Raw genomic sequence first — 14,670 nt, 5'->3', positions numbered from 1 at the left:
AAGGGAGAAGAGGAGGGCTGGCCAGAGCAGGCCGCGTGCCCCCTCCCCCTAGTCCGAATAGGACAAGGAAGGGGGCGGAACCCCCCTTTCCTCTTTCCCCCTTCCCCTTTCCTTCTCCAACAAGGCAAGAGGGGGGAGTCCTACTCCCGGTGGGAGTAGGACTCCTCCAGGCGCACCCCTAGGGGCCGGCCGCACCTCCCCCTCCCTCCTTTATATACGGGGGCAAGGGGGCACCCCATGACACACAAGTTGATCTTCGTGATCGTTCCTTAGCCGTGTGCGGTGCCCCCTTCCACCATATTCCACCTCGGTCATATCGTAGTGGTGCTTAGGCGAAGCCCTGCATCGGTAGAACATCATCACCATCATCACGCCGTCATGCTGACGAAACTCTCCCTCAACACTCGGCTAGATCGGAGCTCGAGGGACGTCACCGAGTTGAACGTGTGCAGAACTTGGAGGTGCTGTACGTTCGGTGCTTGGATCGGTCGGATCGGGAAGACGTACGACTACTTCCTCTATGTTGTGTCAACGCTTCTGCTGCCGGTCTACGAGGGTACGTAGACAACACTCTCCCCTCTCGTTGCTATGCATCACCATGATCTTGCGTGTGCGTAGGAAATTTTTTGAAATTACTACATTCCCCAACAGGATGAACAGTTCCCGGTGGGGGTGGATGAACAGGACCCCGTGGTGTTTCCTCTGGATGAACAGGACCCCGATCGATCGAGCCGGTTGGGGCTGGATGAACACGACCCCGTGGAGGACTAGATGAACAGGACCACCCCGTGGAGGGCAGGATGAACAGTAGACGGTGGAGGGCTGGATGAACAGTAGCCCGTGGAGGGGTGGTTGAACAGGAGCCCGTGGAGAGGGCTGGCTGAACAGTAGCCGGTGGAGTAGCGCGCGGTGGAGGCTGGATGAACAAGAGCCCGTGGATGAACAGTCGCAGGTGGATGCCGGAGGAGGTCGGCGGTGGATGAACAGTAGCCCGTGGAGGCTGGAGGGGGTCGACGGTGGAGATGAACAGTATCCCGTGGAGTCCCGTTTTGCGGTATGCCACACCCCTCCCGATGAACAAGACCCTCGTTTCGACCATAGTGCTCCAACACAAGTCCGTTTCCTCCGTTTTGCGGTACGCCACACCCCTCCCGATCAACAGGACCCCCGTTTCGACCGTAGGAGGTCCGTTTCCTTCGTTTTGCGGTACGCCAAACCCCTCCCGATGAACAGGGTCCTGTTTCGAACATGGCCGGTCGAACACAAGGCCGTTTCCTCCGTTCTGCTGTACGCCAGGCCTCGTTTCCATCGGTTGTTCTGTCCAAGCCCTCCCGATGAACTCGACGACGCATTCCATTCCGACCCAGCTGGTTGGCTCCCCATGAACACGACGACGACGATGTTTCTCCGTTCCAACCCAGCCATGTACACAAGCCTTGGCCGTACGTATGCGCGAGTAGGTGTTCGAGAGCCTGCCCGTATGTACGTACGTGGCCGTATTTTCTTCTTACACGCTGGCCGATGTACGTACGTGTACGTGCTACGTGTGCGCCTCTACTACGACATGTGCACGCCTCTATATCGACCAGTATGTACGTACACGTTCGCGACCAGAATGACAACGCTACGTACGCTTAGACCAGGTGGATCCCGACTGTCAGGCACTTCCTTGCGTGCGAAGATGTAGCTGGTGGGTCCCAGCAGTCAGGAGGGCGAATCGGTTTTCTTTTTTGCCCGGACGCACTTCCTTGCATGCGAAGATGTAGCTGGTGGGTCCCAGCAGTCAGGGGGAAATGTTTTTTTCATGAAATACGGTGGCCCGTCCGGTGGGTCCCCGCTGTCAGGTGGAGGAATAATTATTTTACGCGTAATAAGGAGGCACTTCCTTGCTATGGTCGTGGACCCAGCTGTCAGCCTCTCCATGTACAGTCCACGTCTGATGGAAGCCGTTCCTTGACCACGTTGACCACACCGCGCTGAGAGCACCAGGGCAGTGGACGACGGCGAGGCCTAGGAAGGGGACGACGCGGAGCCGGGGAAGCGCGGCAGTGGAAGCCCGCGCGGACAGGAGTACGAGGGTTCACTGGTTCGGCTGCGGTGGGAGGGTGCCGTCACCGCAGGGCCTGGCCAGCGGTGGGAATAGTAGGAGGCGGTGAGGCCTTCGCGGCAGCACAGCTGGCCACGGGAGGCAGGAGCATGCGACATGACCGGCGCTGCTTTGGGCGGCTGGAGCAAGAAGACCAGAGGCCCCGGACAGCAACGAGCCGGAGATGGGAAGACGCGGGAGTAGAGTCGCGGACGGAGAGGTGTACGAGGGTTAACTAGTTCTGGTGCGGTGTGGTTCGGCAGTCGGTGGAGAAGAACATGAGGTGTGGAGGGGTGGAGGGATGGCCTGGCCAACGGTGGAGTAGCGCTTCATAGCGAAGCGTGCTAAGCAGAGCTGCTAGTAGCAGGAGGCGGAAGCAGGTGGTCCCGGTGGCGCTGGAGGAAGAAGACGAGAGATTGAAGATGGATGTCGGTCGTTGGATGTAAATCCAACGGCTAACGATGTTAGAATCATTTGTTGACTAAGTTGACGACGACTTGCATTGGCTTCGGCCTATTGGCCCACATTTCAGCCTCCAAAAATGTGGCACGTATTCAACCCATTTTTTCAGAATTTACAGTCATTTTTTTGTGGGGTAGAATTTACAGTCCATTTGATCTTTTTTTTGAATTATAGTCCATTAGCTGGACTGGGTGAACAAATAATGTAGCGCCCTTGCGGCCCGTTTATGTTTTTCCTAAAAAAATACAGGTCATTTGCACTTTCTCGAAATACATGATTTTGCTGGGCTGATTCTAATTATAATGTTGGGGTGGGCGCAACAATGTTATCAAAAAATAAACATGGGTTGAGCATTTTGTTTTATATATATATATATATATAATTGATTTATTATTACATTGGTCCTTAAATCTTACCAAGCTTTTGTACACAATCACCAGGATTTTCGTTGCCAAAAAAATCCAGGATTTTATTGTTAAGAAATTATTTTTATAAGTTAACAAGATGTGGGATATTGTTTTCTTACATATGTAAGTATCTGTTAAATATATGATGACAATAACAATAATATATAATAACATATAAAATAATTTAAATATATACAATATAGTTAGAAGGGAAACATAAGTTGGACCAGGCGTTCCTATTCTTATATAGAAAAATAGAACAAACCTCTACGTTCTCTTCAAAAAAATTGGTTTGCCGATGTTTCAGGAAAAATAAAACCTTGGATGGGAGGTCCATACGCCGGTCGATACATGACGGCCCTCAATAAAATAGAAACAACCCTATGGACCTCCCATCCGAGGTCGTGGGCTGCGCATGTTAAAAAAGAAAGCCTAGACGGGGCAGCCCAAAACCTAGCTGATACTTGTTGCCCCAGTGATAATAAATGATACCTGCCAGCTCCCCGGCTTCGTTGTGAATTTATCTCCTATAGTAACTACGTTGAAGCACCTAAAAATGTAACTATGTTGACAAACCCGTGGGCCCCAATGTCAGTATAGCATTAGGAGGAAGTATGTTTTCGATGAGGCACTTGCTTGCGTACGGTCATGGACCTGGTGGGTCCCGACTATCCGCCTCTCCACGTACAGTCCTCTCCAGATTCCTCTCGTTTGTTCAGCATGTTCACAACGGCAGACAGTGGCGTCGCAGCGAGCGCACAAAGGCACAGGAGGAGATCCGACCACCTGAGGAAGTGCCTTATTAGTAACGAAATAACTGAACTAGCCTAGTGGCCGAGTGACACTACCCGACAGCTGTTCCGCTCAGGTTCGATTCCACCTGTGCAGAGAAAATATCTCCAAAAATTTTGCCTCTGCCTTTATTGACATGTGGGTCCCAATTGTCATCTATGCACACCACGTCCTACACTTGCCAAAACTTCGTCCCTCGCTTTCTCTGTTTTTTGCACACTCGACATTGTGTGGGCATTTTGAAAATGGCATATCTTTTTGATTGTGCATCATATGAAGATGTGCTATGCATGAATGTTGATCAGCATGATGTTAACTGGTTAGTAGTTCCAGTTTCAACCATGAATAAAACTTCCAGCATGATGTTAACACTGTTTGAAAAGGCCGTGTTAATATAAATGTTCTGCCTCTAAAAGTTGCAGTTTCTTATCTGAAACTGAACTTGGAGTTTTTTATCTGAAACTGGAACTTGCAGTTTCTTCTCTGAGGATCACATTGTCTACACTTTTATACTCCTATGAAACTACATTTTTTAAGTGCTAAAACTAGATCTCTAGAATTCATAAAATACTTCATATGCTCAATACTGCAAATCTAAAATTCAAAAGACATTCATATCTGAAAGTACTCTCAAAATACACAACACAAAACACAATTCACAACCTGTAAATACTAACAACCCTAAGCTCCTCCTGACAACTCACAACCTGCCCGACTATTGGTCTGGGGGGCAATCCCTCCTATTCCTCAGCGGCAGACAGCCGCCTCGTGAGACGATGTGAACGGCGAGGGAGAGGATGGCAGGGAAGCGTTGTCGGGCCAACTATTTTTCTCCTCTTGCAGTTGGGTTCGGTCGACGAAGACTCCACCGGCTTGCTCTGGCACGACACCCTCACAAACGGCATCCTGTAGATGCTCAATCCTTCAATCTCTGGTGGATGCTCCATCTGGGATTGATACTCCCACCACCGGATTCGGATTCGGTGAATCTGTTTGCTCCATGGCCCTGAGGAGCAGCTCTATGTACTCCCGCACGACTCCCTTCAGGAGTATCGCCGCCTTTTCGCTCTGTTGCGGATATTTGGCCATGGATGTCGCCGTCGCCGCTAGTTGGTCCTTGTTGTCAAACCAAGACTGTATCTCCAACATCCTAGCTAGCTTCACAGGGTCGCCGTCTGTGATCCTCACGTATCGGTTGCACTCCTCCATCGATCTACTTCTCCACATCATCTTCACTCGCCGGCGGTGGTTTTGTATGGAAGAGGAGAGGAGCAGCGCTGGTTTTGGTTTTGAATGGGAGAGGAGCGACGCTGGTTTTGGATTGGAACAGGAGAGGAGGGGTGTTGGTTTTGAAATGGAAGAGGAGAGGAGCGGCGCTGGATTTAGATTGGAATAGGAGAGGAGCGGCGATGGTTTAAGAGGAGAAGAGCGGAAGAGCGGCGCTGGTCTTGGAAGTATTTTTTTTGTTTTGTGTATTTTGGGTCAAAGTTTGACCACGTACTGTATTTGACAAGCAAAATGTGAATGCATGTCACCAAAAATTGTATTGTTTGGTTCGTATCTGAATGTACTTTCAAATTATATTATTTTTGCAACATATAACATATATTTTATTTGCAAAAATCATGGTCAATTATGACCCAGAATAAAAGGGAGGCTAGTTAATGTGGGGTCGCTTTATTAATTGAAGGGTAAATTGATTTTGATTTTGATCCAGTCACAGCGCGTCGGCCCTCTCGTCCAATCCTAAATCGCTGTCGCGCGCTCCTCTCCCTCTTCTCCATTGCAAAACCACCTCCTCTCCTCTCCATCATCTCCATTCCAAAACCACTATCTCGCCTCTCCCTCTTCTCCATTGCAAAACCACCTCCTCTCTCCCCGGACGAGGATCTATGGAGGGGATGCAGCAGCGAATCAGGCAGATCGCCGGCGGCGACCAGGCAAAGTTAGCCAGGTTGAAGGAGATCCTTACTTGGTTTGACAATGAGTGGGAGATTTCAAGGACGGGGCTTTTCCTGCACGGTAGGCGGGGCAGTTCCGCCTAGTCGGTTCAACAGAGACGCGAGAAGATGAGGGAATAGGCTGCTGCAAACATAGGGCTGTGTGATTTGACAGTGAGTTGCTGCTGGATAGGTGGGGCCCGGTGATTTGACTTGCCATTATCATTTTAACTACGGCGCTACGACCGGCTTGAGTCTCCCGATTCCTGACCACCTCCATAAAGGTGCCTCTCCCGATGCTCCACCATGTAGAGGCTGGCTCTTGCTTGAGAGCCCACTCCTCCATTTTTTCCTTGCCTCTTTCCCCCACATATGCAAAAATGCCATGTAACGGGCTTATAGCCCACTATTGTACTTGATCCTACATGTGCTAAGCCTGCCACATAGGCATAAAGTCTGATGTGGCAAGTTAATTAAGAAGAGAGAGACTAGTTTGGTGACCCCAGGAAGAAATGGTGGTAAGCGCATGTACCTAGATGAAGCAAACTTAGCAACAAAAAACTAAGCACCTGTGCATTGGGGACTTGAGTTGCTAAGCCATTTAATGCCCATAGCACCTCATCTAAGCACCATTTCATTGGAAGAGGTCACTCCTTGGCAAATGCAATAAATACTACGAAGAAAGAGATAGAGAGAAGTAAACAAAAAATACTCTCATAGCTAACCTTGTTGTATGAGTGACTAAGTGATGACTATGTATGACATGCCAACATCAGATAGCCTAATGCACCATGTTAAATATCCAAGGGCGCGACCGCGCGAGCGAGGCGACGGCCGTGGTAGGCGCGACCATGATACGGGCTGCTGGCAGCCCTTGGATCTGAGATCGGACGGTCGCATGCTAAGTTATTGAACATTTGCAGAATAACCCTCAAGGATAGGATATTCACCCATAGGTCTAGAATCACGCCATGCAACCATTCGACCTCAAATCCAAGGGCTCTCAGAAGCCCATATCATGGGAGAATGGAAAGCTTCGTATCACCTGTAATTTTCCTGACGCTTGACATGACATCGAAAGCCATTTAATTGGGCATCGAGTAGACATGACATCTAATTGGGCCCCCATAGTACTGTGCATGAATCCATTTATCCACCAGGCAAGCCACTACCATGCCATTCGCATCCCCCCCCCCACTCGACATTTTTACCATCGATAAACCGCTCCTAGTCGTCCCATCCTTTCACATTACGGCAGTTCCACTAATCCTAACCCTCCTCCCAAACCCATGGCGTCCCAAATCTCCATGATCGACGGTGAGTACAAGGTTAGAACCATCATCGGCGATGAGTTCGACGTCATCTACACCCATTCTTCCGCAACAGTGAAAGAATGCCTTGCTCGCTTCAAACGCATGTTCGAAAACTCAAATGATGAGTGGGTTGCTGGGCTAGATGTTGAGTACACCACAGTCCTGGGAAGCGAGAAGAAACTAAAGGAGGCAGAGAAGAAGAAGCCCGCCATGATCCAGGTTTGTGTGCATGACTTATGCTTGGTCTACCACATATGCCATGCCGACATTGAGTGCGAGGAATTTAAGGACTTCCTCAAGGGCCGCCGAGTCAAATTCGTTACAATAGACTTTAGGAACGACAAGGAAATCCTGGGTCGGATAGGCCTCGTTGTAGGCGACCCCTTCGACCTCCAGAAGGAAGGGCTGGTGCCCTTCCTTGATCAACCTTCAATGCTTACCCTGGCAGGAGCCATGGTTCATCCTATGTACGATGAACTGAAGAAAGCTCCGCACACGTTTCATCGTGCATGGCAGTGGACTGTACTAGATATAGACCACATCCACTACGTTGCAATGGATGGCTACCTTTGTTTCAATATCTACAAGGGTTGGATGAAGAGCAAGAGCCAAGTGTGCGGTTCAAGCAAAGAAGTATCACCCACGAGGAAGAGGGACAAGGACGAAGTCGAGGATGTGGACGAGGACTCTGAGTAAGGTGGCAGTGTCGTTGCTCATGGTGGTTCTAATGCAGTGTCTACCGGATTAGTTGCTTCGTTTAATTTCTGGTGTGCTTAGTTTTATTTGAGGGGTGTGTTGTGCTAAGCCCCCAGCAGAACTATGTTATGTTTCTTCTTGTTACATTTCGTACATTTCATCTTTTAGTTGGTATAGTACAACCACTCGTTTCTTAACATTATATACGTACAATATATATGGCCAACATCATATAGCCAGCAATTTAGTTGTCAAAGAATTTTAGGGTGCTTAGTTTTGTCAAAGAATTCCAAGATGCTTAGTTTTATTTGAGGGGTGTGTTGTGCTGGACACCATTAACTTATCATTGTGAGAATCGGCTTATTTTTGTCATGTAACATGGTCAACGGGTTTGACGTGAAAATAACAATGTCTAATGGCATTTCTGAGCAAACATCTAACTTAACGATGGCATTTTTTAGATATCTAATTGCATTTTTGAGCAGGCATCTCACGGATCGATGGCATTTTTTGCTGTCCGATTTGGAAGGCGCACACATTAACAATCAACAAAGTCATTTTGGAACAAGTGATGTCACGTCACAATCGGAAACACAAGTATTATTGAAACCGTGGGCATTCTATTTACCATTTCATGCCGCCACGCGTCCCCTTTTTTATTAGCTAGGAGGCATCATGCAGGATAGCTATTTGAGTATGGGAGGCGTGCGATCAGACCCCTGCGCGTGCTTATCGGGAGGAGATCCCTTTGACCTCCATCTACCGTCCACCTCTCTCCCAAGGTCTCCATTAATGGCGCCCGAGCCTCTATTTAATGGTGTGGCAATGTCTCACTCGACTGAGATTTAAGAGAGAAAAAAGAAAATCTAAAAAGAAAATTTTGCACGGATCTTGATGTAAGATCCGACGAACCTATATAGTATCTACTGCGACTTATAGCAAGACTGATGAATATATATAAGGACGATGAGAGTGGATAATAATTGCCTTACATAATTAGGAAGATAATTAAAAAAGCCACATGCGGCTACGCCCGAAATACACAAGGGCAAAAGAAGAAGGAAGACGCATACAACGATCTGGCTCGCTGATCTCTACTTTCTTTATGTGCTGCAGGTCGCGAAGACTAGTTCTCGCGGCGAGTGATGATCTCTTTCATCAGTTTCATGTCCTTAATACGCTACTTGGCAGCATCCATGGATTCCTCCACCAGCTTGTTGTGCTTGATGCGGAGCATGGCATTCTCGTCCATAAGTTTCTTGATGATGACGCCTGTCCTCTGCAACACGGCAGCGGTCTCCTCCTCCTGCTTCGCCCTCCCGGTGTTCTTTGCCCTCAGCAGGTCGCGCTCGCCCCGGAGCTTCGCATTGCCCTCCCCCAGTTGTCGGATGATGCTGGTAGCCTCGTCCTGCATCCTCGCCCAGCCAGAGATTTGATCCATCTGGCTATGGAATATCGCATGCATGTGCCTGTAAGAGTCCTCGCATGCCCGCGAGAAATTTTCCCAAGCCGCCGCGGTGCGGCGGGACCTCCCTGCTACTTCGGTGGCACGGCGAGACATCTCTGCTACTTTCGCGGTGTGGCCGGACCAGTCTGCTACATCGACGGCGCAGCGGGACCTCTGTGCTGCTTCGGCGGCCCGACGGGACCTCTGTGCTACAACTGCTGCGCGGCTGGACATGTCGGCTGCTTTCGCGGCGAGGCGGGACATCTCTCGTGCTTCCTCTTCCATGCTCACCTCTCCCTAGTGGAAATCTCTCAACCCAGAACTCATGCTAGCTATGGCTTGATTGACTTGATTGTTTTTTGTGGATGAGGAGTTGAGGAGGAATGTGCAGTCATCTTAGCATAGTAGTATTTATAACCGAGTAGGAGTACTACTAATACGCTCCTAAGTGGGAAACCATTTAGGTTGTGATCAGTGTGAACAGGTTTGCAATTAAATATAGCATGGTAGTAGTAGTAATTTGGAATGTGACGAGACGCGCTCAAAATTTATTGACGGTTCTAGTTTCGAAGTGCGGCACTATTCCCGGATGGCGTAATGTCGGCACGTTTTCTTGGCCATGGTGTAGCATATGCCATGGTACTAGTTCTTTTTCTACTGTTGTGTATGTGCAAAAACTGGCACCGTCGGATACATATCTTACGCTTGGCGTTTGATGGGAATAGCCTGATGGCGAGCTATAGACTAGTCTTTTTTCAGACGCATTACACCTATCTCTCAGGACTTCTCGCACGCACCATCACTCCTCCCTAGGTCGATGCCACCCACATACAGTTGTACTCTCTCACACATGCACGCACTCGTCCTCTCTCACACACGCATCTGTAGCTATGAATTGTAGTGTTCTCAACCATCCGATTGGCTCTATCATAGGTTTCACGTTGCTCCTTGGCCTTGAGATTAAGATGTTTTAAACATGGAGGCCAAGATGGAGGCGTGAGGTTTTGGTTAATGTGCGGGCCGCATACGGCACCAACACGACACGAGCTTCATCTGCCTGGTGTGCATGCAGTCGGGTGAGTTGTCCAAGTATAGACACAACCAGGCCCTCGTTGGTATCCGTGCCTCGACTTTGGCTGGTCATAGTGGAGAGTAACATAGACCAGTTACTAGTCTATGTTACTAGTACCTTCATAGTGGGTAGTGTCATATAGTATATGCATAATTTGGCGACGAGCGCTCTCTATATGTACCACCTTTTTTCTTTAATTACATCTTGTTAGTTTTGCTCCATGGCGCTATCCATCGATACTACTACTATACAAATGTATACGTTTTTTAAAAGGCTAGAGGGCGGGGCAGTCTAGCTTGGTCCTTTTCACGAGAGGCGATGGCCTTTGTGATTTGATGGCTCATTACTGCTGCAGGCAGGGCCTTGTGATTTGACTGCTCGTATAAATGTGTCGACGACCTGAGGAGGAGCAAAGAACCATGCGGTATACTCAAGTTTTCCACAGGAGTACGATGGAGGAGCATGAAACACGGCAGCCCAGTGCCATATCCTCTACCCTCTACTCTTATTATATATTACTAGCAAGAGGCATTATTCTATTGGCGATAAAGAATGATCTAATTTGCTAGTCATCTCATTTTTAGCATTGTTCTATTCATGCCTCACAGAGAAGGTGACACGTGCGGCCAAACACTCGAAGCAAAATAAGAAGCACAGGAGCAAGAGAAGGAGGAGGATTATCACCCCCAAAAAATAAGGAAGACGCGCACACAAAATATGAAGGAGACCAATGGAAGTACTACTAGCAACCCATGATTTAACTACTCGCATGCGCGCAGTGGAGTAGTAATGTCTTTCTTCCACCCTCACGCCCATTCAATTTGCATGCGCTGTATTAATTGACCATCAATGAAGTGAAGGACTTTACACGCGTCAACTTATCACATGGAGTGGATCTTGGTACAAAATTGCGTCCGCACGTGTACCCGCGTGTGCGTGCGGGGAATGAGTGCATGTGTGGAATGCGTGCACATCTTCGCTTCGTGCATGTACCGCCAGTGCGGCTCAGGGAGGACGAGTACATTCTTCTGGAACCAGAAGCACGTCACTGTGATCAATCCACACAAGGATGTCGCGACAACGCCTCCACATGTGCCACGTGGCTTCATGAACTGTAAGAGAGACACTGTGTAGCGTGCCATTGTGTTTTGCACATACTCGAAGTACTAGTAAGGTACACGTGCATTGCACGCGTCAGATTTCCAACCAAATTATGAATAAATATCACACTGTAGCATGTAAGCTCTGAGTCATATATGCCTGATGTAGACCTTCATTTAATTCTTATAGTTCATCTCATTCAAAATCAATTAGTTTTTATAAAAAAAACTAGGGCCTCTTTGATTCGTAGGATTTCCAAAACGTGGGAATAGGAAGAACATGGGATTAGAGTGGAATGTCGTCTTGAATCCTATAGGATGGTACGAGTGTTTGATTGTGCATAGAAAAAACGCAGAATTCTTTCAAAGAGGTTTGAGTGGATGGGATGTTTCCTATGAAATCTAGTGCAAATGAATCATATGGAAAATTTTCTATGGTTTACAATCCTACGAATCAAACAACCAAGATAAGAAAAATTCCTAAGGATTAGAATCCTCCAAAATTCCTTCGAGAATCCTTTGAATCAAAGAAGCCCTTAATCTATTTTATGATTCATGGAATTGTGCGTTGTAAAGCATAAAGTAAAAAACAAATAATGGCAATTCAACTAGAAAAAAAGTTTGAGCAGTTATGATACGGAAGATTCTAGAACAAAGGAGAACCACTGTTGTTTTGAGATTTGTGCATTATGCTTAAGTTCAACCATGGAGTCTGGTAGATTGTACATGTGGCAAAATCCGTGGGGGGCTAGAAGATGGTGCGAGGGGCCGAGTGGAGGGAGACTATGAAGGAGTGCACAACTGTGAGATCGATATTTAGAGAGAGGGGCGAGAACGTGCGCTGTTGCACGCAGTGGCGGATCCATGAAAAATGTCCCATGAGCTAGGGGGGCCAAGCATTGCTAATCCTTTATGAGGAGGGCCAATTCATCAACTTAAACCATTTTTACCAGCAATTGTCTAATGATCACATTCATATTAGCCTCGATATATAGTGATGTTAGGGAGGCAGGGGCCTTGCTGCGCCCTGTCTTCGCCATTGTGCGCGTGTCTGAGAGATGAAGCGGAAGGCATGGATGATGAGAGGGGGGTGTTCGATATATAATTAATGTGGGTGTATTAGCTATATATGTAATCCTATATAGAGAAGTATAGATTGATCGATGTGGATGTGGGAAAGAGGGTGAGACCTCACTAGATATATATATTGATTGGTTTATGTGGAAAACTATGAAAGACCTAGCTATATGGACACACACACACATAGAGGAACATCGATCGTTGCGCATGCACATGAGAGATAAAGAATGCCCGATATGATGGAGAGGGGGATGTGTGTGTGTGTGTGCCTTCATGGGAGACCGACCAGAAGAAAAAGATTGCATGTGTGCGATGGATAATGCCGACTGGTAGTGTGTGTGCATGCATGCATGAGAGAAAGTTAGTGGTACAATTATAAAGAGAAGACCAATGTGTGGGTGTAAAAGTAGGTGAGGTCATAATCAATGTAAAGTTGAATTCAAATATTTGAATAAGAGATCATGATGTTTGAAACCCATGCATGCATGAATATAACGGAGATCTGCGCAGTGTGGTTTGGAAATGAGCATGTTGCAATGTATACACATTGAACAAGGTCAGATTGGTTTGAATTCTAGATACCGATGGCAGATATCGTTTGGCCACATTGCATCCGTGCATGGACACACTATTCTAATTGGAGATTATGGGTGGATTTCGCATCACATATCTATATCTATACCCCTATATGTATATTATATTTTATATTTTTTATATAGTGTGCGGATAACTTTAAATTTGAAAGATGGTCGTTCGATGAGGCCAATCCGATGGTGCAGAGCTGGCAAATTTGAGCACCACTGGCCGTTGGATATCATCTAGATTCCACCAGATTTTGCCACATGTACAATCTAGAAGACTCTATGGTTGAACGTAAGCATAATGCACAAACCTCAAAACACAAGCACTTCTTTGTTCTAGAATCTTCCGTGTCAGAATTGCCCAAATGTTTTTCTACATGATTTTTTTTACTTTATGCCTTACAACGCATAATTCCATGAATCTCAAAATAGATTAGCTTTCTTATAAAAACTAGATGATTTTGAATGAAATGGACTATAAGAATTTAACGAACATCTACATCATGCATATATGACTCAAAGCTTACATGCTATAATGTGGTATTTATTCATAATTTGGTTGCCAAATCGCATGAGTGCAATGCACGTGTACCTTACTAGTCTAAATGGTGTCTGTGTGTGTTATGCGTGTTAAACACATTGTACGTAGTATATCATACTAGTCTAAATTGTCTTTTTTGGGTACACGTTAAGCTTGTTCTCCCAAAATTTCAAGCCGCGCCTTGTTATGCCGAAATTTCAAGCTAGCATCTCTGTCTATCGTGCTGCGAAACTCCCGCCTCTTCAACCCGCGCCTTGTTAGCCCGAAATATTTAAGATATATCTTTGTCTCGTTGTGCTTCGACAACTCCCTCCATCTCAACCCATGCCTTGCTATTCCAAAATTACAACGCGCACGAAAAATCTCACCTCCTGTGAAATCCCGACACGCGAAATACCCGTGATACCCCTGAACCGAAAGAACCGCCTCAAATTGGTGGGGGTACTTTCGTAACTTACCCCATATTTCAGACAAGTGCGTCCCTAAGCCATGGTTCCCCACTCCCATCCCATCCGCACACCCATTCGTACACCGAGGCTGGCAAAACCCGTGAAGCCCCACACCCTCCTCCGTCCGCCACCTAGCCGGAGCCTCTTCCCCGACAACATCATCCACAGCAACACCTTGACGTCCCTCATCCACCGTACCGGATGAGGATCCATCGTCGATCTGGTCGTTCCACCGGTTCAGCCACCCCGTCCTCCACCTCCAAGGAGCTGCCCCGATGTTCCCCTCATCTTTCGCGCCACCTCCATTCCCACACCGCCGTCTTCACCTGCACCACCGAAAGAGCATCATCATCACCGTTTCCTCGGATGAAGTTGCGGCCTAATCGGTGCCACCAAAGAGGTTGTACATTAATCGCCGCATTTTCTTCTTGATTCGATCTCACGGTGCTGCCGGCGCTCGGTCCCGAGCCGACACGGTGCGACTCCATCCATGGCGGCGTCGCCGGCCACTTCCTCCACGGCGTCGCTCCCTCGGCGGCGACGTCCACATCAGTAGGAGCTGCTGCTGCTTTAGCTCTCGCTCGCGCTGCTTCTCTGATCTTGCTCTCGGTCCCCTGCCTGGTCTGCTCTTGCTCTTGCTCTTGCTTGCGATGTTGCTCCGATTTAGCTACACTTCAGTCGACTAAATCGACTTTTGGGTCAGT

Source organism: Triticum dicoccoides, chromosome 4A (assembly GCF_002162155.2).
Source record: "Triticum dicoccoides isolate Atlit2015 ecotype Zavitan chromosome 4A, WEW_v2.0, whole genome shotgun sequence".
Taxonomy (NCBI): domain Eukaryota; kingdom Viridiplantae; phylum Streptophyta; class Magnoliopsida; order Poales; family Poaceae; genus Triticum; species Triticum dicoccoides.
Note: the sequence above shows the minus strand (reverse complement) of the source record.